General features: G+C 42.2%; 1 pseudogene across 1 annotated transcript; it reads right to left on the bottom strand.

The window, feature by feature from the left end:
- Positions 1 to 2,717: 2,717 nt before the first annotated feature.
- Positions 2,718 to 13,172, bottom strand: LOC149453436 (uncharacterized; annotated as a pseudogene). Its single transcript, XR_016314680.1, has 7 exons — positions 13,079 to 13,172; positions 6,919 to 7,051; positions 6,134 to 6,319; positions 5,853 to 6,047; positions 5,489 to 5,725; positions 5,279 to 5,402; positions 2,718 to 4,637 (listed from the first exon to the last, which is right to left on the bottom strand). The product of XR_016314680.1 is annotated as an uncharacterized LOC149453436 (transcript).
- Positions 13,173 to 15,238: the final 2,066 nt, after the last annotated feature.

Here is a 15,238-nt window from a genome sequence, read left to right as displayed (position 1 = left end):
TCCTCCCATTGACTGTATATTAACCCTTCACTGTCCCCTCCTCCCATTGACTGTATATTAACCCTTCACTGTCCCCTCCTCCCGTTGACTATATATTAACCTTTCACTGTCCCCTCCTCCCATTGACTATATATTAACCCTTCACTGTCCCCTCCTCCCATTGACTATATACTAACTCTTCACTGTCCTCTCCTCCCATTGACTATATATAGTGTACTAGAGGATTGGCCACACCCCCTCCCTGAGTTCCACCCAATCAAAATATGAGCATCACAGCAGGCTCTGCTTGACTCCTGAGTGGGTCCCCAAGGGCTTGACTGATCAGCTGCTGGGGGAGAAGGGAGCTCTGTTCCCAGCATGTGTGCCCCCATGTGTCTGTTATGATTCTGCACCATACATGAAGGATTAGTACTACCAAGCCCCGCGTGATCAGCTGATGGGGTTTTTTTTTGTCTCCTCAGTGCCCCGACCCGGAACACACTGTCGTCATTGCAGGTTGCGGCATCTGTGGATTTCCGGGACACAGCCCGGGACAAGGTCATTTCAGGATTGTGTTTGAATAACTGTAAGTGTCCCGGGCATTTCAGGATTGTTGGCAACTATGGTGTTGGTATATAGGGAATTACAGGAAGCCTCTAATGTAAAGACACATTCAGCCATTTACACTAGTGGGATTTAAAAATATATATATATATTATAGGTAATGATTTATTAAAGGATGTGTAACTCAACTAAAGGGTGATTTTTTTTTCTTGCAGCCACATACTTACCTCCATCTGATGGTCACAGCCTGCGGTGTTTGTTTACTTCCACCATTGCAAGTCTCACTTTCGTGGTCATGCCTATGCATAACTGCTCTGTAGACTTCTCTTGGGTCATCTTCCTTTGGCCTCTGGGCCATAGTCCCAAAGACTTCCATAGGTTGGTGGGTTAGGCTAGGTCAGGGGAAAACGGTGTATCGCCCTCTAGGTTAGTTAGGTTTGTTGTTTTATTTTTTTTAGATATCCCAGGCTGCTACTCAGCCTCTGAGTCAGCCTGGGAGTGAGGTCACCTCAGGACAGGCTGGGAAGATCTAACAGATCAGGGCTTCTGGAGCCCTCCCACCTTTCTAGAAAGTTGAAAACTTTCTGGAATGGGGAGGAGGCCCAGCTCTGCATGTTTGAGGGACCTTGGCCAATCCCCTGGCAGGAGACTGGACATGATGACCAAGGCAACCCTCAAATATCGCAGAGCCTAGAGAGCAGTGGTCAGTGTCGGGTGGAAGATGGATTGAAGAAGGCTGGGGAGTAGAGCCAGGGAGGGGGCCTGCCTACAGGCAGATTTCTGGAAAAGAGGACCTCCAACGTGACACTATGCTTAGATGGGGAGGACATCTAAGCAGTAGGGAAGGAGCCAACCTAGTGAGAAGGCCTGAAGGCAGATACCAACCTACTAAGCTGACAGAAAAGGACAGAGTGAGTACTCTTAAACCCCCTGGGCTGGATAAGGGGAGAGGGTAGTCAGGTGCTGTGTGAAGAGGAGGAGTCATCTGGGGTCTGAGGAGCCTTTAGTGCTCTTTAAAGAAGAGACTGTTGCTATCCGCATTCTTTGTACCTAGTTGCTAAGGAGTTGTCCTCAAGTTCAACAGTTCCTCGGGCATCTCATATACCCCTAAACCCCATCCAAGTTTAAACCTTTTATAAAATCACAAAAACAAGCTCAGGGATTGGTTGTTGACTCCAGGGTGCAACATGTGGAAAATGTGTGTTGCCTGGCCATGCAGAGCATAGAGGGACCCAATCCAAATCCAACAGCCACTGAGGGAGTATTGCTACAGGGGCAAAAAGGATAAAGTTTTAAAGTGTACTTAGCCTTTGGGGATCTTTGTATTGTCTCCAAGGAAGGCAGGAAAGTGTATAAAAAAACATCTTTATTAGCTAATAAAGACATACAGTATATTCGAAAATGTATGTTTAAAAATATTTTTCATATATTTAGTGATATATAAAAAATGAATTTCAACATACAGTATTTTTAACCACTTCCCGACCGGCCGTTGCATATAAACGGCCGGACGGTGGCAGTGCAGGGTCGGGTGGCCGTTTATAAACGGCCTCCCCGCACCCTGCTTGTGCGCGCTCCCTCGGAGTGCGCAGCACCGCGATCCGGTGCCCGCTGTGTCCTCCGGACACAGTGAAACACCGATCGGCGGACGGGACCTCTGTACGAGGTCCCGATCATGTGATCACTGATTGGCCAATCAGTGATCACATGCAAAGTAGTAAGCAAGATGTCATTTGTGACATCATTGCTTACTACGTGTGAAATCTGTGAATGATCACAGAGGTCACATAGTACAAGGCTATTCACAACAGCCTTGTACCATGTGACAAGCTGTGACCAATCACAGCTCACTCAGTACTTCTCAATGAGTGCAAGAATGCAAACAGAGAGAAAGAGAAATGATTGCTTTTACATCCTATATGGGTGTAAAAGCAATCAGTGTAAAAAAAAAAAAACAACAAAATCTTCATCACCCCCCACAAGTAGTACAGTGTCACCATGGTAACACTGTACTGCTAGGGTGACAGTATGTAAAAAAATAAAATAAAAAATAATATAAAAAAATAAAATAAAAATGTTAAAAAAAAATGTTTAAAAATTATAATTTTTGGTTATAAACTTTGGATTTTTTTTTTTTTTTACTAAAAAGATAACGGAATAAATTTTGGCAAAGATTTATGATGAAATATTATTTATTTGCAAAATGTTATAAAAAAAAACACTTTTTTTCAAAATTTTTGGACATTTTCATTTACATAGCAAAAAAAATAAAAATCCCAGCGGTGAATAAATACCACCAAAATAAAGCTTTATCTGTCTCAAAAAAATGGTAAAAAATTCATTTGGGTACAGTGTTCCATGACCGCGCAATTGTCATTCAAAGTGTGATAGCGCTGAAAGCTGAAAATTGCCCTGGTCAGGAAGGGGGTAAAAGTGTCCAGTCTGGAAGTGGTCAACATATATTTAAAATATATTTTTGTTCCATGTGGGTGATTTGTCACACCAGAAACATGACTAGGGCTCTTCTCCAGTGGGAAGTCTCTGGTGGACCTCAAGTTCTGTTTCCATAGTAAATGCAGAACAAGGCATAGTAAGACAGTGATGGGGAAAAGAACAGCTGAAGTGGGTGAATTGTTCCTGTAGTCATCAACATGGTATAGAGTCTTTTGATATGAACCCTGGCATTGAGTCCATCTTTCTCCAATGTGAAGTCTATGATGGACCTAAAGTTCTGATTTCATAGTGAATGATTTTGTCACGCTAGAGACATGAATAGGTCTTTCCATTTGTGTGAAGTCTCTGGTGGACCTTCTGTTCTGATTCCGTAGTGAATGATTTGTCACACCAGGAACATCAATAGGGTTCATCTTTGGTGTGAAGTCTCTGGTGGGCCTCAAGTTCTGATTTCTCTAGTGAATGATTTGTCACACAAGGAACATGAATAGGACTTTTCTCTGGTGTGAAATATCTGGTGGAACCTTAGTTATGATTTTAACGTTTCTGGTGGCCCTCACGTTGTCTTTTTTTTTAATGAATTCCTGCACTCTCCACAGCAAAATGGCCTTCAACTCCTGTGAACTTTTTGGTGCCTAATGAACTGCGTTTTTGTACTGAATGACTGGTCACACTTGGAACAGTAATAGGTTTTTCACCTGTGTGAATTCTCTGGTGTATAACTAGACTTCCTTTGGTTGTGAACTTTTTTCCGCACTTGGAACACCAAAACCGCACATCGGTGTGAAGTTTCAAGTGATTACCAAGCAATCCTTTCTTTGTAAAACATTTCCCACATTCAGGACATGAAAAGGGCTCCCTACTACGTTCTCTACAGTGTTGAGTTTTCCAATGTTGGTCAAGACTGAACTTCTGCTTGAAGCGTTTTCCGCACTGTGTGCAGCAAAATGGCCGCTCATCTGTGTGGGTACGCTGGTGTTTAATGAGTATGCCCCTCCGTATGAAACTTTTCCCACATTCTGTACAAGTATGTTGCAGTTTACCTGTGTGGTTTCGTTGATGGAAAGCAAGTGAGTCTTTCGCTTTAAAACACTTCCCACACTCTGAACATGAGAAAGGCTTCTCACTTGAGTGAACAGTAAGATGACATGTGAGATGGTTTCTCTGCTTGAAACCCTGTCCACATTCTGGGCAAGAAAACGGTCTCTCATCAGTGTGAACTCTAAAATGTTGGATGAGTTTTGCTTTATCTCTAAAAGATTTCCCACACTCCGAACATGTACAGGGCAGCAACCCAGTGTGCAGGACTTGATGTCTAATGAGATGTTCCTTTCTTGTATAACATTTCCCACATTCAGAACATCCAAACATCTTCTTGCCTCTGTGCTTTACAGTAGGTGATGGATCAGAAGACAATTCTTCAGGGTCAGAAAGATCTTCGGATCCACTGTGAAAACTTGGGTGGTCATCTGAGGTAACACCGTGTGAGTTATCAGAAGTTTTGGCAGGAGCAGATGAATTCATTGATCTAGGACGAAGTCTGGAGCGTATATTTTGGGAATATTGTTTGAGGTCTTTTGACCTACAATTTGGAAATAAATTAACTTGTCCTTCTGAAGTATTTTGAATGTTATATCCATCTGTTGGAAAGAAACAGTTTTTATTAAAAACATGTTAATTCTTTATATTTGAAAGTCAAATGTTATATACTATATGTTGGGAACATGATGTTATATTGAGGAATGGAGATGGATCTTTCTTATGGTGTCCAGTATCTCCTCCTCATTTGTTGGGAACATGACATTATATTGAGGAATGGAGATGGATCTTTCATATGGTGTCCAGTATCTCCTCCTCATTTGTTGGGAACATGACGTTATATTGAGGAATGGAGATGGACCTTTCATATGGTGTCCAGTATCTCCTCCTCATTTGTTGGGAACATGACGTTATATTGAGGAATGGAGATGGACTTTCCATATGAGGTATGGTATCTAAGGCTCATTTTTCCAGGCATATTAGGTGTTGGATCCAGTACCTTAAAGATATTCTTATGAACAGCAAATCATTTTACCATATATATATGAATATTTCTCAAGGATTTTTTACGTATGTGAAATATAGCTAACTTCTGAAAAAACATTTTAAAATAACATACCATAGTACCAATGGAATGATTTAAAACTAAACAAAATGGCCATAGGCAAAGTGGTTATGATTTTAGTTAAAACTGGTGTTCCTAATTTTTCTGCCCACCATCAACTATCCAGTCTCCTCTTACCCAGTAATGTTGAGATCTGCTGATCCTCCATCATGATGTCCTTGTAGAGATCCTTGTGTCCTTCTAAATACTCCCACTCCTCCATGGAGAAATAGACAGTGACATCCTGACACCTTATAGGAACCTGACACACACAATGATACAGTCACCATCCAGACACATCCCTTGTCTGTTACTGGATAACATCCCACATTTCCCGGCACCGCTCACCTCTCCTGTCAGCAGCTCAGTGACCTTGCTGGTGACTTCTAGAATCTTCTCAACAATTCTCTTAGTTATCAGGCATTGAGGTGGAGGCACTGCAATGGTGGAAGACTCATGGAGAAGGCTGTTGGGTCTCCATTGCTGTTTGTTGTAAGTCTCAGATGTCACAAAGGGAGATGATCTATTGGGACAGCTGCTTGTTGTTAGCTGTTCACCAGATACGTTCTTTGCCACTTCATTATTCTGCATAAAAGAAGATGACAAAAATGATTACTATCTGCATTCCCAGAATCCTCCTCACCTCTCAGGTCAGGTCTGTGTTTTATAGAGATAAGAGTGATGTCATGTGACCTCCCAGAATTCTCCTCACCTCTCCAGTCAGTAGGTAGATGATCTCCAGGGTGAGATTCAGTATATCATTCAAATTAGTGTTTTTTAGTTTCACATAATTCAGGATTTGGTGGTCCTTCATCAAGACGGCCTTGTAGAGGTCCTTGTGTCCTTCTAAATACTCCCACTCCTCCATGGAGAAATAGACAGTGACATCCTGACACCTTATAGGAACCTGACACACACAATGATACAGTCACCATCCAGACACATCCCTTGTCTGTTACTGGAGAATGTCCCAGAATTCCCGGCACCGCTCACCTCTCCTGTCAGCAGACCAATGATCTTCTGGGTGACTTTTAGAATCTTCTTGACTTGTTTAGGTCTCAGGAGATCCAGTAAAGATACAGTGATGGGTCTCTGGGTCCATCTCCAATATTCCAACAAATGGAAAGAGGTATTTGATGTGTCCTGCTCACCAGATGTCTTCTTCACTATTGCACAATCCTGTTGGGGAAATGTTTCATAAATATCAATATTGGCTCAGACATTCCCAGAATCCCTCATGTGTCCATTATGTGATTTTTTTTTTTTGCTTTAGTTATAGAATGAAAGGTCAGCTGACTTTTCTCAGCACCTCTACATTCTGGTAGTGCAGACCTCCCAGATTCCTCCAGTCAGGTCTGTGTTTTATTTATAGAGATAACAGTGATGTCATGTGACCTCCCAGAATCCTCCTCACCTCTCCGGTCAGGTCTGTGTTTTATTAATAGAGATGAGAATGATGTCATGTGACCTCCCAGAATCCTCCTCACCTCTCCGGTCAGGTCTGTGTTTTACTAATATAGATAAGAGTGATGTCACGTGACCTCCCAGAATCCTCCTCACCTCTCCGTCAGGTTTGTGTTTTACTAATAGAGATAAGAGTGATGTCACGTGACCTCCCAGAATCCTCCTCACCTCTCCGGTCAGGTCTGTGTTTTATTAACAGAGATAAGAGTGATGTCACGTGACCTCCCAGAATCCTCCTCACCTCTCCGGTCAGGTCTGTGTTTTATTAATAGAGATAAGAGTGATGTCACGTGACCTCCCAGAATCCTACTCACCTCTCTGGTCAGCAGTTGTATGATCTCAAGGGTGAGGTCTAATATCCTCTTGGTTGTGTGACTGTTGTCCATCCTCTGAATTGTCTTCACAGACGTTCTTGTACAAATAGTCCTGTTTTTCTCCTCTTTGCTCCTGGTGACAACAGATCGGGACAATGGTGAGATTCACACAATAAAAGTACATATAATAAAGCACAGAAGTTGGAAGTTCCCACCAGATACCTGGGTAGAGTTGGAAATGCAGAAGTGGATGATGGGAACACCAGACCAATACCGACCTCAAAGATGAATTTATTCTTCCATTTTATTTATTTATTTTTTTAATTTACAGTTTCTAGAGACATGATGAAATAATCTCAGTCTGTGGTGCACGGTTGTTCTGTTTTGTGATTGAAAGTTGGAAAGTTGTCCTGGAATTGATCTAATTGTAGACAACTGAATTTGATTATTTGAAAAGTTAGTGTACTATATTATGTCCCTCTTTCCCATCTCAGAAAGTTTGGAGGTGCGGATACCTAATGACAGTTCTCAGCATAGAGTTTCTATGGTATACCAACAAATACCGGTAGTTCAAAATGCCAAAAACGTTTCATGAGTTATTGAGAATTTTCTGTGAGCTCTGGAAATTAAACCCATGTTGTCCCAGACAGATAACTAAGATCACCCTGTCACACAGATGACTAAGGACCATGGACCCTTAGGAGCGCACCCATGAAGGCTACAGCTGACCTGGTATAGGGATGCTCTAGAGACGATGATCTGGAAAAGCAGGAAATACTGTACTCACAGGAATGGCAGAAGTATATTGCAGCACAGGGATGCTGGCCTTTCAGGCAGGCAGGAGTACTTGTAAGAGACATTTACAGCACTGGGGTAGTAGGTTCAAGGGGCTAGGAGTCTTGGGGTTACCTGGATCCCTCTTGACTACGAAGCACTGGCATACATTAGGAATCTTTTCGATTATCAAACACTAGAGGACACAAGGTAAAACTAGGAATCTCCTACATTAGGATCTCTCTTATGACTAAGTCCCGGATGTGACGAAAACGCGTCAAGAGGAAGTGACGTCATACGCAAGGAGCAGGAACCGGAAGTGTCGCAGCGGCCATCTTTGTTGAGGAATCACTGGACACTTGAGAGTGGACTGCATGGGAACTGTGGGAACTGCCTGGTAATCCCCACTCAGTGGGGCTTGTCCAAAATTGATTATACTATTTATATGCCTATGTTTTCAACTCCTTATACAAGTGGATTCATTAAAACTTGAAACATACATGGAGGTTCTTCACAACAATCAACACTGCAAGAAATAGACATTTTTTCATTTCTTTTTATTTTATTTTTATTTTTATCTTTATTTTTTAATTTTATATATTTTTTCGTTATTGAGACACTGGACTTTATATTATTGGATTTAAATCACAGAGACACTGGATTTATGATTTTGTAGAAAGTATATGGGGAATATTTTGTTGTCACATATATAGTAGATTTATTGAAAGAGGGTAGATTCCTGTTTGGATCTATTGATTTTACATTAGGAATATATCTTGTCTAGAAAACACTAGGAATCAACTCCACTAGGAAAACTGGGGAATACTGGGAATCTTCTCTGCTAGGAAACATGGAGGGGCACTAGGAATCCTCTCCACTAGGAAACATGGGGGGACACTAGAAATCTTCCCCACCAGAAAGAACTGGGGGACATGAGGAATCTTCTCCAAAAGGAAACACTGGATGACACCAGGAATCCTCTCCACTAGGAAAACTGGGGAACAACATGAATCTTCTCCACTAGAAGACACTGTGGAACACAAGAAATTTTCTTCACTAAAAAGAACTGGGGGACACGAGGATTCTTATCTCATAGGAAGCACTGGAGGACATGAGGAATCTTCTCCACTACAAAACACTGGGGGACAATAGGAATCGTCTCTGCTAGTAAACAGTGTGGGGGCACTAGTAATCCTCTCCACTAGGAAAACTGGGTAACAAAAGGAATATTCACCGATAGGAAACACTAGGAATCTTCTCTGATAGGAAACACTGGTGGAGACTAGAAATCTTCTCCACTAGGAAACACTGGTGGATACTAGAAATCTTCTCCACTAGGAAACACTGGTGGATACTGTGGGGAAATATGAGCTAGGGCTATTGATTCAGGTATATCATTTTGTTTTCATTATGCTTGCATTGTTATAATAGTTAGAGTGATGTTTTAAGTAGCTTATCTGTATAAGCTGTAATGTACGTAATAAACTTTGCAATCTTCCTGTATCCTACTTGAGTGTTGGTTACTTTGATTGCCCGATCGCGATTGAGCCCATGCCACACCCAGACACTGCGCAGCACAAAGAAAATATAAGAATATAAGGAATCCAGGAAAGGGGGAATACCTAACAGCTGGTACCAGAAGTGGGGTTTCCGATAATCCAGGTGAGTAATATCGTTGCAATATACTTTTGTTATATTATGATATTGCTTTCTCTGGATACGGTAACGTCCCACGAGCTAATAGAGAAACTGAAAGTAGTTTTGTGTTTTCTGCAGGAGGGGTTAGACTCGCTCTTGGCAAAGTTGTTTTGTGTTTTCATCCGCGGGAGGGGTCAGACTCGCTCCTCGCAAGTTTATCAGATCTGTGACAGTTTAGACTGTACAGGAAACATTGAGGGGTTCTGTTCTTACTCAATATAGTATAAGAAATATAAAATGGGAAGGAAAATTAAAATGGAGCAAAGTTCAATTTTTAGGGAAATGTCTGAGGTGTGCCGGTGCTAATGGTATAAGGAAAAGTTGTATTGTGGATAATTATTTGTTAAATGTTCGAAACAAGAATTATGCGTATTGCAAGAGTAACGCGTTACTGGTGTCCATATTGTCAGCATCCTCATCATTTTTACTCATATATTGTATATAGGATCTATATAATTACCCCGCGTTATTGAATAATGCAAATGAATTGTGATACTTGTTGATTTCACTGTTTATGTGTATATTGATGATCTGATCTATTGTATTCATCTTCTATCGAATTGTTTTCTAATTGATAAGTAGACATGGGAAATAAATTGGGCAAGGAAGGGTCTGAAGGCGAGCAGACTAAGCCGTGTCCTTACATATATGTTGCAGGCACTTGTGGGGAATATTATGTAGACCCATTTTGGGAATTGGTGAGGAAAAGAGCGAGCCAACTTGAAATAAGTTGTTTGGCCCCGGCGGGTCCTGGCTCAGAGCAACAGTGGGAGGAGGTAAAGAAAATTTGTGGGGTACATCCAAAACATAATTACCCCCCCCGGTGTCTGGGAGGAAAATTATATGATAAAATGTTTTAAAAAATGGGAAAAGGCACTGAAGGAATATAGAAATAAATTTCCCCCGAGTTCCCACATATATATGAAAAAGACGATACCGCAGGCCTATGACAATAGTGTCCTCATACCTGACCTACCACCCCCACCTACTCCAACTGCACCACCGCCCTACGCATTCAGCGAAAAAGGAGATAGACCATGAGAAGCCTAAAACAAATGATCCGTTGACTATTTATCCGGATCTGGGTTCACTGACACCTGCAGTGGTTATTGGGACAGCCGTATAAAAAGACGGACAGAGAAAGGAGGATGAGGAAGAGTATCAAAAGGTGGAGGGAGAAGAAGGAAAGGGAACAGACAGAAGACAGAAAGAGGGAAACCGAACTCCAGAAAGCATTAGATGAATCTAGCAGAAAGGAGAAAATTTTGACTGATGAGGGAACGGCAGTGAAGTTAGATAAAAAATTGGATGAGGAAGGTGTAGGAAGAACTAGGGCACAACAGAGGAGGAAAGAGGAATCTGAGAGAAGAGCAAGGGAAAGAAAGGAAGCAGTACAGTCAGCAAGGGGATCTTATAAGAAGAAGGGACAGGAGAAAAGAGCTGATGTGGAGGAAGAAGTTAAGGAGGAATATGACCCAGAGAAGGAGACGGAACATCCCGACGGGCAGGATTCGGCAGATGAAACAGTAGAACAGATAGCAGCAGAAGACAAACTTGTAGTGGTTAAACAGAAAACAAAGAGACCAAAAATCAAACATAACACATCCACTGATTACAGTAGGGGACACAAAGGTACAGGTACCCTTGCCAGTAGGATTGATTAAGGATCTTAAATCCCTGTGTCCTAACCCCAGAAAAGACCCCAAAGCAGCAGCTTCATTTCTCCACAGATACACTTCAGGGTCAGGACTGACATTAGAGGATGCGTGGTTATTATACAAGCTATCGATCCTGACTCAAAAAGGGATATGAAAATTGAAAATCTTTATAATTACACAGTAGAAGCAGAAACAAAGGACAAGACAGCTGCATGGGATAAATTCTGGGAATTAATAGGCATTTATTGGCAGAAGACCTACAAAGCGGACACAACAATACATACTATGTTAGCATGCAAACAAGAACCCAGAGAAGATTTTTATACCTTTATAAAACGGTTGCACAAATTATATTTGGCCACGGGTATTGACTCCCCTGAACTGTTCGTGTCCACTTGTATGTCCAACGGGGATCCCAAGATAGTGCAGCTAATTAAATTGGTAAGTCTGGGGTGGGCTGCCATGCCCCCGGACGAATTTCTGGAGGATGTGGCAAAAAGAGCATCCTCAGGAGTGTTTAATACGAAAGGAGGGGTTTTTCCATTGTTGGAAGGGAAAGAAGAGTCTTCAGTTTCTAGTCTATAATGCTGACTCTGACCGTAATGTTATGATGTACCAGGGACGGGCTGAAAGAGGATCACAGGGGTACAATAGACCCTGGAATAGGCAAGGAGGACATAATCAAAAATACTATTCACCACAGTATAATAACAACCAAATTGGTTATCATCAGAATGGAGATTATGGGGACCCCCAAGACCAGGGTTGTTTTGTATGTGGGAGCAGAGATCATTGGAAGTCAGAATGTCCCTTGAGAAGGGGATTCAATCAATTTAGAGGTAGAGGAAGGGGAAATTACAGAGGACCAAGGGGACAAAGAGGGGGCCACGTGAGGGCCAATATGAACCAACAGCCGCAACAGCCAACCCAGGATTTAATAACCATGGATTGGCAAGGGCAACAGCAAGGGCCACCCCCACCTCCACCACGTGGTGGTCAGCCAAATCGAATTTCCTACTAGGGCTGCCCAGGACATGTTCCCCCTTTGGTCATGCATTTTGTTCCGATAGATTGTCAGGTGTTACCACAAGTGGTTTTAAAGGTTGATCAAATAAATGGGTGTTCTCAGACCGACAATAAGTCCCTGGAACACACCTATTAATCCAGTAAAGAAGGCAGATGGTTCATGGAGGCTAGTCCAGGATCTCAGAAAGGTAAACAAGACAATTATTCCGCTACCTCCATTGGTAGCGGATATCACGGCAATTTTTGGGGCTATTCCCAGTAGCTCGCGATTCTACACTGTAATAGATCTTTCCAATGCTTTCTTTAGCATTCCGGTTGAAGTAAATGCCCAGAACATGTTTGCTTTCCAATGGGACAGTGGTCAGTTGACCTGGTCTCATCTTCCTCAAGGCTATGGGGATAGTCCTGCTGCTTTCTCAATGGTATTGAAAGCATCTTTAGACAGTTGGGAGCCAAAGAGGGGATCCACCTTACTCCAATACGCAGACGACCTAATGGTCAGCCATGAACACCGCGAAGATTGTGAGGTAGACTCAAGACACTTGCTAGATTATCTAGCCGGAAAGGGCCACCTGGCCTCAAAAAAGAAGATACAATGGGTACAGGAACAGGTGGAATATCTGGGTTGCCTGATTTCAGGAGGAGAACGGTCTGTCTCCCCAGCCAGGGTAAAAGCCCTAACGTCCCTCACACTACCAACAACCAAGGCTGCAATGATGTCCTTCCTTGGGTCAATAGTGTATTGCAGGCAGTGGATACCTGACTGTTCCCACTATGATTCGATCCTCAGGGATACAACAAAACAAGAGGCCCCACAACAGATAGAGTGGACCCCGGAGAGGAAGGAAGCTTTTGGTAGACTGATCAGATCACTGACTAATGCCCCAGCCTTAGCACTGCCGGACTATGAGAAGGAGTTTCAGCTTTACAGTGTAGTGTCAGTGGACGCATTTGCAGCCGTACTCACACAGGAACACGGTGGGAAAAATAGACCAGTGGCTTACCTTTCCAAGAAGTTGCCTTGTGTGGTTTTGGGCATGCCTCATTGCCTTCAAGCGATGGCTGCTTGTGCAATGGCTGTAAAGGATGCAAGTAAATTGACACAGGGATCACTGACTGTGTTATACACTACACATTCAATAGCAGCGCTATTGCACAATATGACGACACAGCACATGACAGCACAGAGACTGAGTGGATATGAAGTAATCTTACTCAGCACTGCCAACTTGCAGATTAAGACTTGTCTGGAAACGGCTCCGGTGCTTAGGCTGCTACACATGCTGCTAAACATGAGGGAGACGGGAGGAGAAATGGTGACTGTACCCCCTCTACATGACTGTGAGGAAATGGTGTTAGAGAATACTTCACCCAGAAATGATCTAAAGGACATACCCCAATCGGGCAGTATAGATGTTTTTGTTGATGGCAGCTGTGTCAGACCAGATGATCATACTTACCAAACGGGTTATGCTGTAGTGATGCTACCAGACATAATCATTGAAGCCAAACCGCTTCATGCTAATTCAGCACAACAAGCTGAATTAGTCGCGCTAACGCGCGCCTGTCAACTTTTTGCTGACCAAAGAGTGAACATTTACACTGACAGCAGATATGCATTTGGGGTAGTACATGATTATGGCATGATCTAGAAAAACAGAGGTTACCGAGCGGCAGATGTAAACCTATACAGAACAAAACATTAATTGATGATTTAATCTCTTCTCTTCAGATGCCTGAGGCAGTTAGTGTAATAAAGGTACAAGGACACTCTACTAAACATGATCCATTAGCCAGAGGTAACAATTTAGCAGACAGAGCAGCAAAGAAAGCAGATGTGTCCTCCCCACCCACACAAAACATGACATTGTTTATGCAAGATTTCAAATCATTCAATCAATGTATACCCTTATCCTTTTTAAACCCTCAAAAAGTCAATACTTTCTCCCTAGAAAGTGCAATAATACATATACAACCTTTTTGTGAATTACAAAAATAAAATAAATAAATAAATTGATTTTAAACATATAGTATGCAACAAAGTCCCACTAATCAAAAAAGTGTCTAAAAAGAAAGTCCAAAATAGTGTCCACAAATATCCCAAAATTTATTCACTCTTTTCATCCACTGAAAGGATTGGCTCCTATTTCATCCAAAATGCACCTCAAAGTAAAAAATATAATAATATCTAGTGCATTACCTTAATAATAATAATAATAATAATAATAGCAATAATCACCCCGTGCAACCAAAATACACTTTTGTGCAAGGAAAAAAACAAAAAAAAAAAAAACAAACCCAAATTATTAAGAAAATGATTTAAAAAATAATTTGGATTTGTATATATTTTTTTTTTTCCTTGCACAAAAGGTTTTTTGAAGTGTATTTTGGTTGCACGGGGTGATTATTGCTATTATTATTAAGGTAATGCACTAGATCAGCAATGGGCAAACTACGGCCCGCGGGCCGTATACGGCCCGGCGGACCTTTTAATCCGGCCCGCGGAGCTAGGCTCCCGCTAGGCTCCTCTCACAGTCCGCCCTGAAGACTGGTGTAGCATGAAAATCTGTCTCCTATGAGGATCTGTCCCCCTCGACGTATCTGCGCATGTGCCGGAGATCGCCGATCGGCTGCTAATGCCTGAAACTGGCACATGCGCAGATACGTCAAGGGGGACAGATCCTCATAGGAGACAGATTTTCATGCTACACCTGAACGGCGCGGGAACACGGCGAGAGGAACGTGCGGAGCAAAGGTAAGTGAATTGACACAGGGGCGACTTGGGGACTTAATATGGGGGATGAATTAATATGGGGAATGAATTACTATAGGGGGGATGAATTAATATGGGGAATTAATTACTATATGGGGGATGAATTACTATATTGGGGATGAATTACTATGGGGGATGAATTACTATAGGGGGGATGAATTACTATATGGGGGATGAATTACTATGGGGGATGAATTACTATATGGGGGATGAATTACTATGGGGGATGAATTATTATAGGGGGGATGAATTACTATATGGGGGATGAATTACTATGGGGGATGAATTACTATAGGGGGGATGAATTACTATGGGGAATGAATAACTATATGGGGGATGAATTACTATATGGGGGATGAATTACTATGCTTACTATGGGGGAATATTACTA

The sequence above is a fragment of the Staurois parvus genome, unplaced genomic scaffold, assembly GCF_062004578.1.
Source record: "Staurois parvus isolate SC_StPar_1 unplaced genomic scaffold, SC_StPar_1.0 ptg000449l, whole genome shotgun sequence".
In the NCBI taxonomy this organism is placed as follows: Eukaryota; Metazoa; Chordata; class Amphibia; order Anura; family Ranidae; genus Staurois; species Staurois parvus.
The sequence above is the reverse complement of the archived record's forward strand: the minus strand, read 5'-3'. Positions and strand labels throughout refer to the sequence as shown.